Below are 17509 nucleotides of genomic sequence, written 5' to 3' on the forward strand. Positions count from 1 at the left end.
TGATAAAATATTCAAGTTCTGTGCAGTTACTAAATTCACAAAACACCAAAATTTAATGATAGCATACATTTACATATGTAAGTTACAGCTCATTTTCGACCTAAACTAAATAAAGAACAATGAACTTTAAAAATAGGATATTCAATAATAGTGTACAACACATTAGACTTTGTTGCGTACTTTAAATAAAATAAATGCGTGTATTAGTGTATCTACTATTAACATATTTTTGGGACATCAGATAAACTTGAAATAATATAGAGAAGATTAGCATGTCCTTGACTAAGGATTACCCGCAAAACTGAGAAATGAATAAAAACTATATATAAATATATAGAGAGAGAGAAAGTATAGATAGAAAACTTGGTTGAGTTAAGAAAACCATGAAAACTTGATTGTGTGGTTCTAAGAATGCCACATCTATACTTTTTGTTATTTTAATTCAAAATTCGTAAGGGGCATATTAGTCTTTTTAACACCAAGTGTTTCTCTCTCCTGACAAACAAATATATAGATTTATCTTTTTTCTTTTTTATTCTTTCCATATCTTCTTTATCTATCTTTCTTCATCTTCATCTATATCTATCTTCTTTTTTAATTAATCAAACAATCAGTTTATTTATCCTTGCTAACTAGAAGTTCAAAGGCCTAAATACCGCCTCCGATGATGGTGACTAGTTTTTGGCAACCATTTCGGTCTTCTAGTCAAGCTCTCATGAGTCGAGATCTTGATTGAATGTCTCGATTTCGTTGTTCAAGATCCTTGATTTTGAAGAATTTAAGGTGGGGTAGGATGTTCGAGATCCTAATAATTGGTTTGTCTCGAATATATATATTTTGGAAGATGAAGACTGAGTTGCTGAATCATACCAATGAAAAAAGTTTTCTTGATAAATGACATAAAAGTTTCCATGAATATATGAAGAATTAAATTCAATCTTTTTTTTGAAATAAAAATTTAGAAAGAGAAAAAGCATATAGGAAAAAGAGCAGGTTACGAGAAAAAAATATGTAGGGCGTGCTACCTTTGTTTATATTTTATGTTTTCTTTATATTTTATTTATTATTTATAATTTATACAAATCTAAATCTTGGATTAAATATCTTGTTGGATAATAAGGATTTTAATATTTAAATGCTCAATATTAAAATGTATCAAAAGTAAAAAAAGTTGACAAGACTCAAAGTACTTTTCAACATTTTTAAGTGTGTACTATTATTAAACAAATAAAATATATCATTTTCTATTACTTTATGTCACCATCACTTTCCATCACCTTTAAGGGTCTACTATTCATCTATTCTTACCAAATTATGTCTATTGTTTATTAAGTAATTAAAGAAAATTCATAACAAGTGTGTAAATTAAGTAATGGTATCAACAAACTTAATATCGAAATCTATATTTTAATATCTGTGCTAAGTATTAATATTTCGATACAAAAAAACATATGTTTTTTCATATTAAAACATACGTTTATAGAAAAGTGTAACATATGTTTTGCATATTAAAACATACGTTTATAGACAAATGTAACATATGTTTTCGATACAAAAAAACATACGTTTATTAATATTTCGATACAAATAAAGTGTGTAAATGGTCCACTTAAATAATAATATTTCGATACAAAAAAACATACGTTTTTTCATATTAAAACATACGGTTATAGATAAGTGTAACATATGTTTTGCATATTAAAACATATGTTTATAGAAAATTGTAACATATGTTTTGCATATTAAAACATACGTTTATTGACAAGCGTAACATATGTTTTAAAAATGTACGTATATATTTTAAAAAAGTTGGATAATAATATTTTCCAGTATAAACTCTAAACTCCACCCCACTCCACTGTCTTATTTTTCCAGCAAAAAATAAGATGAAGGTTTATTATCAAATTCATGATTTCTTCAAGAATTGCAACAAAACCAAAAAAGTTTGAATCTTTTTAAGGGCCAACAATAAACAGAAGAATGAAGCTATTTTTCTACTCTAAAATAACAAATTTCAAACTATTAAAAATAAGATTCAAATTCAAACAAATTTCAAAGAATATTTCAAAAAAAAGTACTAAAACGACCAGATCTGAACTATACCGACATAGTACCTCAAAAAATAAAAGAAAAAAAAAACTAAAAACGACGAGATCCCAGCAGCTTTCATCCATAAAATCTTGTTCAGAACATTGTCAATATAAAATCTTCAGATCTGAACCTTTTGTAGAGAAAAACCACCGGATCAAGTGGTAAACGATCGACCGCCGCTACATGGAACTTTCCGATACACCAAGGCCTTCGTCGCCGTCATCACCTTGGATCTTGGCTTCGATATGCTTTGGATCGTGGTTTTGATTGAGGGAAATGGAACATGAAAGATGAAGGAAGAGAGAGAAAGAATTTTGGTTGTGTGAATTGAAGACGAAGGAAGAGAGAGGGAGAGAGAGAGAGTTTTGGTTTTGAATTATTGGTTTTGAATAATGAAGAGAGAGAGAGAGGGGGGGGTCTTTCATCTGCATCTCTTGACTAGTGACATAAAGCAAGAATTGTAAATTGTCCAAATTGCCCTTTTCTACATTTTTTATGTTTTATTTAATTACAAAATGAGACTTTTTTAAATCATCAAATCTCAACCAACCATTCATCAAGATCAATGACTAGCATAGGGTTTACATGGTTTTCTCAATTGAAATGGGTTTTTATTTTAACATTTCCCTATATATATATATATGATCCAATACAATAATCCCTAATCGTACATTATGTACGCGACTCGTATCCCCGTCGATTTCAAATAACACGCGGTGACAATACTGTAATTTTCATCAAATCTGATTCGCTGCTCCCATTGATTTCGTCCACCTTCACCATGACCGTTCTGCAATCCGTCACCATCCAACGATTCCGTCCACCGTACACCATCCAACGATTCCGTCCACCGTACACCATCTTCCCCATCACGACTTGTTCACAGGTCAGTTGATAAAATTGACCAATTGAAATTGAAATTGAAATTGTTGAACTAATTGATCAATTAAACTTTGAAATTGGTCCAATTAATCATCAATTTGAAGTTTCAGTTGATCAATTTTGAGTTTTGAGTGATGGGTTTTAACTGAACGTTTAAAGTTTTAAGAGTCATTTGCAGAAACCCAGTTGCAGACGTTCCATATTTTATTCAGATGATCGAATCGATGATCAAATTGACGGTCGATTGATAATTGTTTGATGATTACGAGATTATATGAAGTGATTTCAGTGTTTAATTTCATGTTACAGGTGTTTAATTTTTTTTGTTAGTTTAGAAGTTCAGAACTTCTAAACTTTTTTGAACACCCAGAACTTCTTAGAACGTTTAAAGATATTCATTTTTTTTAACACCCAGAACTTCCTTGAACGTATTAGAACGCTTAAAGATGTTCATTTTTTTTTGAACGCCCAGAACTTCGTTGAACGTATTAAAATGCTTAAAGATGTTCTTTTTTGGTAAGAACGTTTAAAGGTCTTCAGTTTTGTTTTTTTGTTTTGTTTCAGAACGTTTAAACATAATATTTTGAACCTTAATCAGAGCTTCTGCAATTCCATAATCGATTGATGAATCTAAATACTTCTACACATCAATTCAATTGATTAAATCATCATCTTTTGATAAATTTTGAAGATTTCTTGATGTTCAACGCCGTTCGATTTTGATTTGGTTTTTGACATTAGAGATTACATACTTTAAGCTGTGATTAGAGTTTAAAATTGGATTAGATTGAGCGACGAGTTCCGAATTTGGATCAGAGTCGATTTGTAATCAAACGGATTTTGATCGCAAACTACTGTTGGGTTATTTTTATGAAATTGTCACAGCGTGTTTTTTAATCTAACGCTCTAGAAAGTCGCGTACCTAATGTATGATAAGTCATTATTGTACGTTAACCCACCCATATATGTATACACACACACACACACACTAGTTTTTATCCCATGTATTACGTGGGTTGTTTTACATTATTCGTTTATGATATTTATATTTTGGATTTTAATTTTATTTACTATACTGAATTTAATAATATACTTAGTATTTGATTATAAAAGGGTTTCACAAATAAATGAGATGTTATAACCCGGTTTAAAAACTATTTGGGTTTAGTGAGACCCATGACCCACTTATTTATTTTTTACTAAAAAAATGTTTTTAATTATAAATAATATATATTTTTTAAAGTAATAATATTCGTTTTACATTATTCGTTTATAATATTTATATATTTTTTGGATTTAATTTTATTTATTGTACAGAAGTTAATAATATACTTAATATTTGATAACGAAATAGTTTCAAAAAAAAAAAGATGTTATAACCCAGTTTAAAAACTATGTGTGTTTAATGAGACCCATGACCCGTTCATTTTTATTTTTTTACCATAAAATTGTTTTTTAATTATAAATAATATATATCTTTTTTTAAAGAAATCATATATTAATTTTTAGTATATTCCAATTTTATAAGACTTTCACATCAAATATTTGGTGAGATTAATTTTTAATTTAATGAGATGTCATAGCCCGTTTAAAGAATATATGGGTTTGGTGAAACCCATACCCGTGAATTCAGGTCAAATGCATGAGAAACCTCTATTTAAAAATCAAGCAAATATGAAGGCTCCAAAAAAAAGGGGAGCGACTACATCGCGACATGTAGGATTTTTATGGTTTCGTTTATACATTATATATATATATATATATATATATATATATATATATATATTAGAACTTTGAAAATCATTCTTAGCATTTAATTTTTCTTTAAAAGTGGGGGTTTAAAATTCTATTTGAAGGGCACAAAAGGAATTTCACATCAAAACATAATGGGAACATATATATTGTGCATCTTCAAATCTGATCAGCGAGTTGAAACTCAAGCTTTGTTCTATGAATTTTTACTATGCAATTACTTAATTGAAGGTTAACTTCAGAATCCACAAGTTATTATTTCCAGAGCTTGACATTTGATTATATTATTTTTCTTTGAAGAAACACTTGGTATCTAGGGTTCTCATGAATCTAAATTCAAATTGAAATTCGTCTTTTACATTGAATGTTAGTAAGGTTTAAGATTGAAAGTATGCTCAGATTCATGAAATTCCTAAATTTCTATAATGATTACTATTGATTGTGTTATTAATGATATTGTATGAACTCAAACCGTTAGATTCAGTTATGAAATGAAGAGCCGACACCGTTAAAACGATAAAGTCACGATATATAGGTGGAATCGGGTATAAACCGAACCTAAGATGAGCTTAGGGGTCGCCCTAGCTCATATCTGGATCGAACGGGACGAAAAACGGTGAAAAACGGTGGAAAACGGGTCAGATCTCATTTTTCCAGTGAATCCGTGGTTTTCCCGGCGACGACGCCGGAAATGCGGCGGGTACGAGGATGATATGTCAGATAATGTTTTTGACATTCTCTGACCTAACCCTAATTCGTTACCAGAGAGTTAACGAACTAGAGGCAATTCGTCAGCTGATTCGTTAACAGAAGCTTAACGAACTAGCCTTAGTTCGTATCCAAATTCGTCAAAGAAAAGATAACGAATTAACCCCAATTCGTTATCTCCATTTGCTAAAAGGAGATAACGAACTAAAAGGTTCAATTCGTTACAGAGGGGTCATTTGCTAAGAGGTTTAATTCGTCAAAGGACCAGTTCGTTATAAGGTCCAATTCGTTAAAAGGACCAGTTCGTTATAAGGTCCAATTCGTTAAAAGGACCAGTTCGTCAGCAGGTCCAACTCGTTACAAGAACTAGTTCGTTATGATACCCAATTCGTTAAGAACCAAGTAACGAACTAGAAGTTTGATAAATGACATAATAGTCCCTGGACTTAGAAAAAAGAATGATTTAATTACAAAGAAGCCCTTGAACTTTTTAAGTTAGCAAATTAAATGATTTAAAATTCTAATGGAAAATGTGTTAAGACAGTTAATGGACAGTCCAATTCGTTAAGACAGCTCAACCCCAGCCAGGGGCTCTACCCTTTGGACCCTGCTAGGGGCTGCCGCCCCTAGAACCCCCGCTGCCAGGGGCGCTGCCCCCGGACCCAGTTCGTTGAGGGTTATAATTAAGACTAGAAAGACGATATGAGTAGTGATAGTTAATTGATACGTGTAATTGTTATACAGTTAGTCGTGCACAGCTCAGGAAATGAATAACCATAAATGGTGAACGTAACCACATTCAGGTGAGTTTCTAACCCCATTCCTTGTTATGTTTTCGGGGCTGTGTGCATACTCGACGTGATAGTTAATACACTTACCTTAAATGGTAAGTGTATGCCATGTATTATTTTATATGTTAATTATGTATATCTTGAATGTGAATGAACGCTTGTCGGTACGTGAACGATATTCGGATATTGCATGTATTGACAAGGGAAATATGTATATAATAGATGAATGTGTATGATGGATATATGTACAACATATGAATATGTATGATGAATAAAGAATGTATATGAATGTTACGAGTATGTAAAGACAGAATGTAAGAAGACGAAGAAGTAAGGGATCAGACCATAATAATATCTGAGATAGAGAAGAAAGGGATCAGACCCTAATAATATCTGAGATATATAAGCAAAGAGGGATCAGACCCTACAAATATCTGAGATAGACGAGAAAGAGATCAGACTCTAATAATATCTGAGATAGACAAAGGAAAGAGGGATCAGACCCTAATAGTATCCAATGTTGCAAAAGTCGTTAGGCGGTCCCTAGGCGGCCGACCACCTTCGAGGGAGTACTCGGAGTACTCGGGGAGTAATCGGAGAGTACTCGGACATAGTAAATACAAAGAAAACTAATATTTGGTTATTATATATATGTCAAATATCATAGGTTTACTAATATTTATAACAAAATAAGTGAATATCAATATAAATAAAAGAAATACATTTTTAAATATAAAATATTCTAAAAATTACTAATCATTAATTAAAAAAAATGATATTTGTTCTTTATAACAATTATGTTTTATTTTTTTTGAGTCAAAATCGGTCCAAGTTCATTGATAAGATGTGATTTTGGCTGAGGTTGACCACATTTGACCGATTCTTAGTAACTAGGCGGATTTACAGAAACTCGTCTCGGTGACATACCTTGTAGCGACTCGGCCTTGTAATCCTACTTTTACAACATTGATAATATCTGAGATAAAGTATATAGTATGAAAGTAATAAAGTAAGTGCGTATGTATGAAGTTATGTAATGAAAGTAAAATAGTAAAGTAATTATTATGTATCTTCGGATGCCTAATTGAAGGCAAGAATATGTAGTGTATAATGTATGACTAACTAGAACTCACTCAGCGTAGCTGACTTTTAGTATGCACGCAGGTGAGTAGAATGAGACAGCTGGCTTGAGTGGGGGCACATGGCAGAAGAATAAGAGTCTGGCATCTAAAGACTTATGATGTGTTATGTTTAATGTTTTAATGTTGAAATACAAGAATGTTCTAAGACAAGCTATGATTTATTATTGCAATGTTATGAAAGTTTTATATTCCGCGAAAAGTTTTAATTAACTCTGATATTTAGAACTGCGTTTATGAGTAAATCCAACGTCCAAAGTGAGGCACCGATAACGAGGTCTTACAGTCGGGATGGTAGTTTGGTGGTGGAACTTTCTGAGGGCGGTTGTCACATCCTTCACCGTCATTGTTCGAATTGCGTTATCGTGTTCATGAATTTGGTTAGTAAAACCTTCAATTTTGTTACTTTATTTATAAACTCACATTAAGGTTTGTCAATTTTATGATTTATGCAGAGCATGTGACCCAATTCAATACATAAAATATGGGGGTTATCGTGTGTAGGTGATGTCACTGATCACTGATGATAAACATGTTTATTTATAATGAATATTCAGACTTGGTTCTCATGTGTTTATGAAGCCTTGCATATTATTATTGGTAGGATGGTGATTTGCAGTATGTTGGTGTAACTGTGTTGTTATGATAGTAAAATAAATTTGTACCTAAAAGAACAGGTTATGTGCATTTGATGTATTTTCGCTTGAAAGTTTTGAATGTGATGACTACACATAATGTGACTCACAATCGGGTTTTAAATACTACACTACTTGGCTTGGCATATTGGTAGGACGACAATTTGGTACTCCATTGTGCAACCTATCTTTTAACCATGTTTATGTAGGTATTGCTACAATTGTAAAACAAATCTGAGCCTAAAAAACTCTAGCAAAAATGGTTCTTTTCTATTTTTAAAAAAGAAAATTTACAGTGTTATTTTTAGTTGTTTATCTTATTAAGAAAAAAATGGTTTAAACTCAGTTTGACAATAACGTTGGGTTATAGTAATTGAGAAGTCAATTGGTGCTCAACCACTATGGAAATAGAACCGACTGTTTCAGATAAAACCATTCTAAATTTATCATACGGGTCCTTTGAAACATGTGTTATTGTCTCCAAACTACAACAGACTTGAAATGGTTGTGAAGATATTTGGCGACTTGAAATGGTTGTGAAGTTAAAATTGTTTGTATTGCTTTGATGCAACATAGTTAGCAAAGCTCAGTGCGCCGACACCGTTCAACGGAGTTGCAAAGCCTTTGAATGTGATTCTAGCGGAACCCCTCTTAGTATGCGCTCTAGAACGGTTTTTGGAATTGATTACACGTATTCCTTCTCAATACAAGGTTTATTCTTATTCTTATTTTTATTAATCGTTTGTGATTTTATTTAGTTATAATTTTCTTTTAATCTTCACACTTAACCACTGCATTTTTAATATTAGTTTCAAAAGTTGTGAGGAGTTTATATTGAAAATTACTAAATGGCTATGTTAATTATTTGTAGGGTGATGTCTAGAAATCAAATTCGGATAGATTATGGAATGTGTAGTGGCTGTTGTAGAGTAATATAAATGTTTTAGTATAAAAACAATTTTTTGGGTTACGTGTAGATTTGTTTCGGGTTTAGGGGAGTGATCGAACCAATATCTATGTTAGAGAGGAACTTATAATAAGTAAAATCATGGTTGTTAAATCGTGTAATTCTATTTACTTTTATATATGCAGCTTGCTTTTAAATAGGCCAATTGACTTTTAATAGTCAAATTATCTAAATTGTGCAGTTTACTTGCTTTATTTGTTTTTTTGTTTGCAATTTTGGATTTAATCACGATTGTTTTGTTGCATCTTTTGTTCTCTTTCACTTTTTCAACAAAAACAATGACCGACAATTCTACGCACCCGTCGCGGAGCGCGGGTAAACCGCTTAGTAATATTTGAATTTTAATAACGAAGTGTTATGAATTAATGATTTACTAGGATATAGCCCGTGTAATACACGAGTGGTTCAAAAAATATAAAAAAAGTTAAATTTATTAATACACGTAATAATATAACTTATGGATTCATAAAATATAAATCATGATAAATAAAATTTTATAAATAATAAATATTTGCAACCCTCATTTAATACAAAAAGTTATATTTGTAAATTTGTTAGTAATTTTATAATGATAATAATATTAGTTGACATTCTAGTTGGCCACTATAATTGAATTATATATGAAAGAATTATTTTGCTTTAATAATATAAATAGATAGGTATATGTATATGTTTCTATCTTAGTATACACTTGAATCGAACTTGAATTTCACTTTTATTTTTATCTATAAGACCATAAAAGATATTATTAATTTCTTATCACATAGGCTTAACATGTAAGCTCTATATAGTCTTATTTGAGATTAACAACTTATTGGATTATTGGTTTTTTTAATTAAAAAAAATGTTTGGCAACAACAAATATTCTTTTAAGTTTAGATATGATTATAAGTTGTTTTAAAAACCGTAAATCCTGACTTTTTATAAAATGAATTTTTAAAAATACTAATAAATCAATAAAGTTGTTTACGATATAAATCCCAAACATGTACTTTATGTTTTCTCTTTTTCTTGTTTTTTTCTAACACGATTGTAGTTGCACCCAATAACAACATTGATAAGAATACTAAAATCCGAAATTTGAAGTTTTCCTGGATATGAAGATTAATAGAAACGACTTGTGTGGCGTAGAGGTGTTATTTGGGTTATTTATTCGGGTTTTGGGTTGTTCGAGTCGGGCTATTCGGGTTTGAGTTAAAAACAAATTGACCCAAGAACTGACCCAAATAAGTTAGGTTTGTTCGGGTTTTGGGTTAAACAGAGGGTAAATTCGGGTCGGGTTTCGGGCAAGGTTGCAAAAGTCGCTAGGCGGACCCTAGGCGGCCGATTGGAGAGTTTGGTGTACTCGGAGTACTCGGGGAGTACCCGGACATGGTAAATACAAAGAAAATTAATTTTTGGATATTATATATATGTCAAATATCATAAATTTACTAATTTTTATAATAAAATAAGTAAAGATCAATATAAATAAGAGAAATACATTTTTAAATAATAAATTATTTTAAAAATTGTTAGTCATTAAGTAAAAAATGATATTTATTCTTTAATATTAAAGATATACGAGTTATGTTTATTTTTAAAGCTAAAATCGGCTCAAGTTCACCGACTAGATGCGATTCTGACTGAGGTTGACCATTTTTAATCAATTCTTAGCTACTAGGGGGAATTAAAGAAACTCGTCTCGATGACATACCTTGTAGCGAGTACTCAGCTTTGAAAACCTACTTTTACAACATTGGTTTCGGGTTTAACAAATTAAGAAAAATTATCCACCTTTAACAATATCATAAATTAAAAAAAACATATTCCAAGCCATTATAAAACCAAAATATACATCCATATTCAATAATAACATATATTATTTAGCAAAACATGAAATTTATCATACAAAAATGCATTATATTGGTTTCAATACTTGTGTAGTGTTGTAGCCAGTGGATCAATACTTGTGTAGATTGAATAAACATGCTCAATCTAATATAACTATCTATATAATTGCCTACCACAAATCCTACGTGTCTCTATCACGTTGCTCCCCACCCCTTCTGGAGCTACCAGATTGCTTGATTACTGAATGGAGAGCTCTCGTTCATTTGACCCGGTTTTTATTCGTTTAAACTACGGATACCTAAATGGGTCATAACAACTCCTCTTAATCCTTCCCCTATTCTCTCATTCCATAAATATCACCGGCGGGTCTCTATGATTCTCATCATTAGTTTATGTGATTGTTTATGATTCAGAAATAAGAAATTTAAGAGCACAAACTGAAATCAATTACCCTATTGTTTTGTACAGTTCACATCAATTACTAATAACATTTAAACCCTAATCATTCACTCATCTTCCATCTATACCTTGCCGCTTCCGGTTTGAAGATCATCTTCTAGGTAAGAGTTCATTATCGCCTTCTTTGATTTGTTGTCTTCATGAAATTAGTTTTTTAAACGAAACCATGAAGGTTAATAATTTCTATTCGAGTGACTTTTTCTATTTGCGACTGAAATCAAGTAACATTAGGGTATTGAATATCTTGAATGTTGATATATGACAGAAATATGTTTCTTTTATTTGCTGATTATGTTTAGTTGAAACCCTATAGGTTTAGAGCTTCCAATTAGTTGAAGTGCTATTGAAATTGAATTATGAAGTGATAATATCGGAGTTTTTAACTGTTCTGGGAGCAATTTATTCATGAAATAGCATGATCATATTGAAGCCATTTTAATTGATGTATTAAAAGCTTTGATTTTGCATTACGTTTTTGTTTTTTTAATTGGATTTGATTTACAAATACCTCATGCAGATGTTCAAAGGGAACACTTTGATTCTATCATTGTTCTTACAAAGGGTTAAATGTGAATATCAACTGTCCTGTAAGGATGATGTTTAGGTGAGTGTTGGTAGTTTTATTAATGCATACACTTGACTATGTCACATGGTTCATGAATGCATGGTACACTTAGTTTTTATCCAATCTGTTATCTTAATTCGATTTGAAAAGGTATGCTATAGATTAAATCATTATGTTCAGATTTCCTACATGAGTTTGTTATTTTAGCGATTATGATTATTGAACCTAAATACATAACAAAAGTCATCTTTTTTTGTTTGCTTAATGCTATCTATACAACACTATCACTATGTATTTGAATAGATATGCTTGAATGAAAGGCTTTGTAGTATTGTTTAACTTTTGAGTTTGGGATTGAACTAAATCAAATTTGACTTTTTTACATTGTATTCAATGTATGCATACCAACTGCTCGATGAAATGCCTATGTGAGAATACCCGGATATCAAACCTGGATACCATACATGGATCTAAATACCTTTGTTTGCCTATAGTTCAATCTCTAACTCTAAGGAACCACCGATGGGTGACGACAAATCTTCTTTGACGGTCGCCTAGCATCAAGAACAAAGTTAAAACGAGCATGAACCTGGAATCATTACCAGAATTGCAACTCACCTCTGTTTCAGTTAGTTTATGCTGCAATCCATTATTGAAGACGAACCCTACTCAAGGTCATCATCCGTGGCTATAGCAGGTCAGCTGTTTCTTTCTGCTCCATCTAATTCAACTCACTAATCGTTCTTACTGCTTCGAATAATAATTGATCTGAAGATGATGAATGCTTTAATTTACATTCTATATTTTTCATTTGTTTTGCATATCGAATCTTTGTTAATTTGGGAATTTATAATATGTATGCATCCAAATTGCTTGCATATATGATGTAAGGTTCATTTGTGCTAAATCAAATGTTGTGTTCTTTTAAGCTTTGATATACTATACACAATTAAAGTTTATTAGTTTACTTTTCAAAGAACAACTTCTAACCGACATTTTATAGAGTATTATTTGTATCTTATGTGTTTGTCTTATTTTGAACAACCTTGTCTCATACTATAGCTTAATGAGTTTTTTTTAAATGGTATTTTCTGAACCGAACCATAATCACTATCTTTGTAAAATGGCCCCATTTTGAGCCCTGGCTTGACCGTGCATAACCCAACCCATTGGTTTTGTCTGTTATATTAGTTGCTATTTTTTTGAAAATATGATAGTAATCATTATTGAATAATATCTGGGAACTTAAAATATGAATTGAATTTTTTTTAATGGCTAACTTGGATCATTGGTGACCCAACAGCTCATCTCCATTCCTCGAGTACCGGAGACTACCCTCAGGAGGAAACCCACCATAGGTGAGAAAACCCCGTGACCCAACCTGAAACCCCCTATTTTTTTTGTCAAATGTAGGACTTGAACCCAAGACTTCCCCTTTTTAATTTTAAATATTTGAGTAGTACTGAGTAGGAGATTGATCTTTTTTTGTTATATAGTTTATATTCCCTTGTAGTACATAATGTTGTCGCCATTTACAAACGTTAACGCACCTCAGTCTTCACGAAAAAGGTCCCGCCTGGAATCAGATTAGATATGTATGTTATGGATTAGGGGTGTGCATCATTCGGTTTGCAGTCTTAACCAAAACAGAGCTGGACTTAAACTTTAAAAAACAAGTTGTTCTTTTCCTTTAATTAATCTGAGCGGATTGCCCCCGAACCATTTATTTTTAAGCATGCAAATAACAATTTTTAAATGTACAAAACTGCCATTTCATGAGCTGTTCTTTGTTTTTTTAATGGGCTTGAACATATTGCCCCAGACCCTTTTGTTTTTTTAAAGGTATAAACCTTCATACCCACAATTTTTAGTAAAGAGTTTTAAAAACAAATATGGTTTTAAACACGCAGCCGCACATTTTTGGTTAAGAGTTATAAAAACCGATTGGTTATTTGTTTGATTCGGTTAGTTCGTTACACTGTTGGGTTTTCAGCCTTAACCAACACTAAACCGAGCTGAACTTGAACTTTAACAAATGAGTTTTTTTAAGGGCTCGACTAGATTGATCCTGGCCTGTTTGTTTTTAAACATCCATATAACAATTTTCAAACGTTCAAAACTGCTCTTTCGTAAGCTACTATTTTTTATGGTCCGTTTAATTTCATACCGTGCTGCTTTTTTAGATGAGTTATTTAGGGATTCGGATTACGATCCTGACGAACCGGTATTGAAGCAGTTGTATGAGGTTTGAGAGGGATTGCGCTTAAATGTTTGGTATATTGAAGAAGTGATTAATAGAAATGCATCACACGCTCATATTTAGGTGAGAAATATTTTCTTGAGTGGTTTCTTATTTCTTATTCGTTTTATTATTGTTGAGTAATTTGTAATTTGGATATAGGTTAATCCGTTATCTTCTGCAAGTTTGAATACATTTTTGAACCTTAGTGTTATGCTTCGACTTTGTGAGTCATTTTTGGATACAAATTCAACTAAGAAAGACAAAATTTATCCTAAATACGTGTTTATAGTTCTCATTTTGATTTCAAGTAAGATTCTTTGACAACTGTAAATTACATGTCATTATATTTTTATCAATAGTATTATATTGACTGCCGGTTTCAACTTTACACATAATTAATATTCCTTCATGCATCTTCTGAGGAAGTTACTGAGTGGCTGAATAAAAATAACCCAAATCAACGTGAATCTACAAACTATTCATTTATTTGTGAATGCTTCTTTATGACTGCACGGGTTCTTAATTTGAGGCTGCTAAAAGCTTTGTCAGATTTCAAGCATCTTGTGCAAGTAGCACATAATCAAATAATATTCATTAGTACATTAGTTATTGATTATTGAAATAAATCAAATAATATTAATATATCTGCAGGACATTTTAAGATTTGAGGATAATCTTGCAACCATAAAAACCATGCAAGAACAAACACCTTTACCTCGACTAGATCAGGGCATTGCTCGACTAGAGAAGGAAACTGAAACATTTACCCAAGAGAAACTATGTTATGAAGCTCAGATATTGAGGGCAAAACATTTTTTTCATTGTTTATGAAGGCTAAATTTCATTCTCAAACTAGCTTAATGTATCTATACATGTGTTTACATATAACAGGATGTAGCTTTTGCTTTCTATCAGTTAAAGTGGATTTTGTTGGTGCATCGTATATGCGGTTTTAAAATGCCTTTACCTCAATCTTATCCTATGGAATTTGCATGTATGCCTAAACATTTGTGGAAGATGTCATGGAATTGCTTACTTTTGCATCTAGGATTTCACGAACGTTGTATGGTGTCAAATTGGTAAAAAAAATATTAATATATGTTTGTTTTTTTTGGTAGCATTGTATAACTTATGAACTTCATTAGTATGTTCATGGCAAGTCCATAGTACATTTAAGAATCCCTATTTAAGAGCACAAATGGTTGAAGTACTTAACCGTCGGATGCCATGTAGAAGGTACTTTATATTCTATCATCTTTGATACTTTTATTTTTTATTTATGGTTTACATTTTTGTGTTTGCAGTGGCACATTGTTGGTTATAAGTACACTTCTTGAGGGGCACCAACTATTCGTCCAGTATCTCGTGACTCGTGAGAATCTTTTTGAAACTTTATGTCGATATCGAGTTCACGGACTCCCACACTCGGGTGATCTTTCTACAATAATAATTTTATTTTGGTGGGCATTATTACCGAGCGAGTAATTCACACGTTCTGACTGTTGGCAATTCTATGACTATGACAAAACTAATATATGGCATAACATTTCTGAGCACATGTACGAGTTTTTATTTGATGTCTGTTGTTTTTATTATTGTTCAAAATATAATTATTAACGTAAAAAACTAATATACACATTAAATCAAATAAAACTCGATTTAAAAATAAAACAAATCATTATACTAATAAAATTGCAAAATGATTAAAAATAAATGACCTACATAAACCCGCATAATACGCGGGCTAAAAGCTAGTACATATATATTGGTTTAAATACTATACTGTTAAATTTTTGAATTGAAGATACATTCTCAACATGCTTTCTTACCATTAATACATTGGGATCCAATGTGATAGATCCAATATTAATTGGAGTCTTGAGAACAACCGAACAGTAATACATAAGGTCAATCTGTTACTTCACCGCTAAACTATCCTATAAAAACTAGGGATACATGCATCGATGTATTATACTTCGGGTTATTCGGGTCAACCCGAATTTGGGTATTTCAACCCAAATACCGACATGAATATTTTATCTCGGGTTCGGGTTATGAGTTTAATCAGTTCGGATGATTCGGGTCGGGCTAGTCGGGTATCGGGCAGCTTTGGTTCGGGTTCGTTATTCGAGTACGTTTAAAAAACACACCCCTGATGTGGCATGCATGGTTATTTGTACAACGACAATACGTTGCATTGTTTTTGACAATTTTCTTATTTCGCGTGACATCTATTTTTAAAACTAGTGCGAATTTATTTCAGTAAACAAATTTGGGGGACTATGTTCAAAAAGCTATTTTACTAGTACAAATTCAATTGTATTCAGTTATATGATAAGTGAATAATCTTTAGTTCAACTAGCATTGGAGATGAAGTGAAGATTTGGCTTAAACACCGCAGTGTCTCAAGTTGTATTCCAATCCCAACCAGGTTTTAACGTGGTAGGCCTTCAGATGATGTGGTGGGCTTTAATGCTCAAATGTCAAATGGTCTAGAATTGCATTCCCTATCTCAAGACTACCTTCACTGCTTCAAAAGTCTACAGAATTCACTTTGTGAGGCATTGCTGATAAAATTATTTCACTAGCCTTCGTACCAACAAAACACAAGCATTTACAACGTCAAGATCAATATATAGTAATTGTTAAGTATTGTTTACTTGTGAAAACTATCACAAAATACAAATCGAAAATGCATCATATATCTTTATCATAATCAAGTAAGATATTATCAAATTGGATTAACAAATGAAAAATTTTGAACCCTTTCAAAAAGGAAAAAAAAAGGAATTATGTTTTTTGCCATGTAATCATGAGACTCAATCTGCACCATAAAACATAAAAATAGTGTTACACTTTATATGAAACAGGTAAAACTAACAAAAATGGCATAAAAGAAAACATGCGAAAGTCACCCAAAATGTGTTTTGATCAAAATTTGATGAAAACTAATTACTTCAAAAACAAAATAAAAATTTGGAAAAAAAAGGTGTATTGAGTGGTTGACCCAATCCAACTCACTCATTTAGCCATCTCTACCTATAAGGAAAGTAGATTAAAAGAAAATAATGATTACTAAAATAGAAAGAATAAGAAAGGGCCATTCAACTTGGAACAAACGACTTTTGCAAGTAAAATGGTGCATGTAAACATTCCGAAAAGAGAATCATTATTTCATCAAAACCAGCAGATGCCTACCAGCAAGTTGCAGTAATGTAAGTGTGATGAGCTTAACTGAAAACATACCCTGATATGAAACAATATAGTTTACTATTTTTTCAATTAGTTTATCATTATAACTATTTTGAGCTAGATCATACTTGATACCAAACAACACTTACTGCATCTTAAATTCAGTTTGCGTATTATGGTGTAGCGTTAACGTTCTATACCTGATTCTCACGTATCAACCAGCCCGATTAATGAAATCAAATTAAACACATTG

General features: G+C 31.6%; 1 non-coding gene across 1 annotated transcript; it reads left to right on the forward strand.

Moving 5' to 3' along the window:
• The first annotated feature begins 223 nt into the window (after positions 1-223).
• LOC143600983 (U6 spliceosomal RNA) lies at positions 224-323 on the forward strand. The gene has a single exon (XR_013147574.1). It is a non-coding gene; the product is annotated as a U6 spliceosomal RNA (small nuclear RNA).
• Positions 324-17509: the final 17186 nt, after the last annotated feature.

The sequence above is a fragment of the Bidens hawaiensis genome, unplaced genomic scaffold (genome assembly GCF_021521415.1).
Source record: "Bidens hawaiensis isolate Kalapana, Puna unplaced genomic scaffold, B.hawaiensis_p1.1 tig00055180_1, whole genome shotgun sequence".
Classification (NCBI taxonomy): Eukaryota; Viridiplantae; Streptophyta; class Magnoliopsida; order Asterales; family Asteraceae; genus Bidens; species Bidens hawaiensis.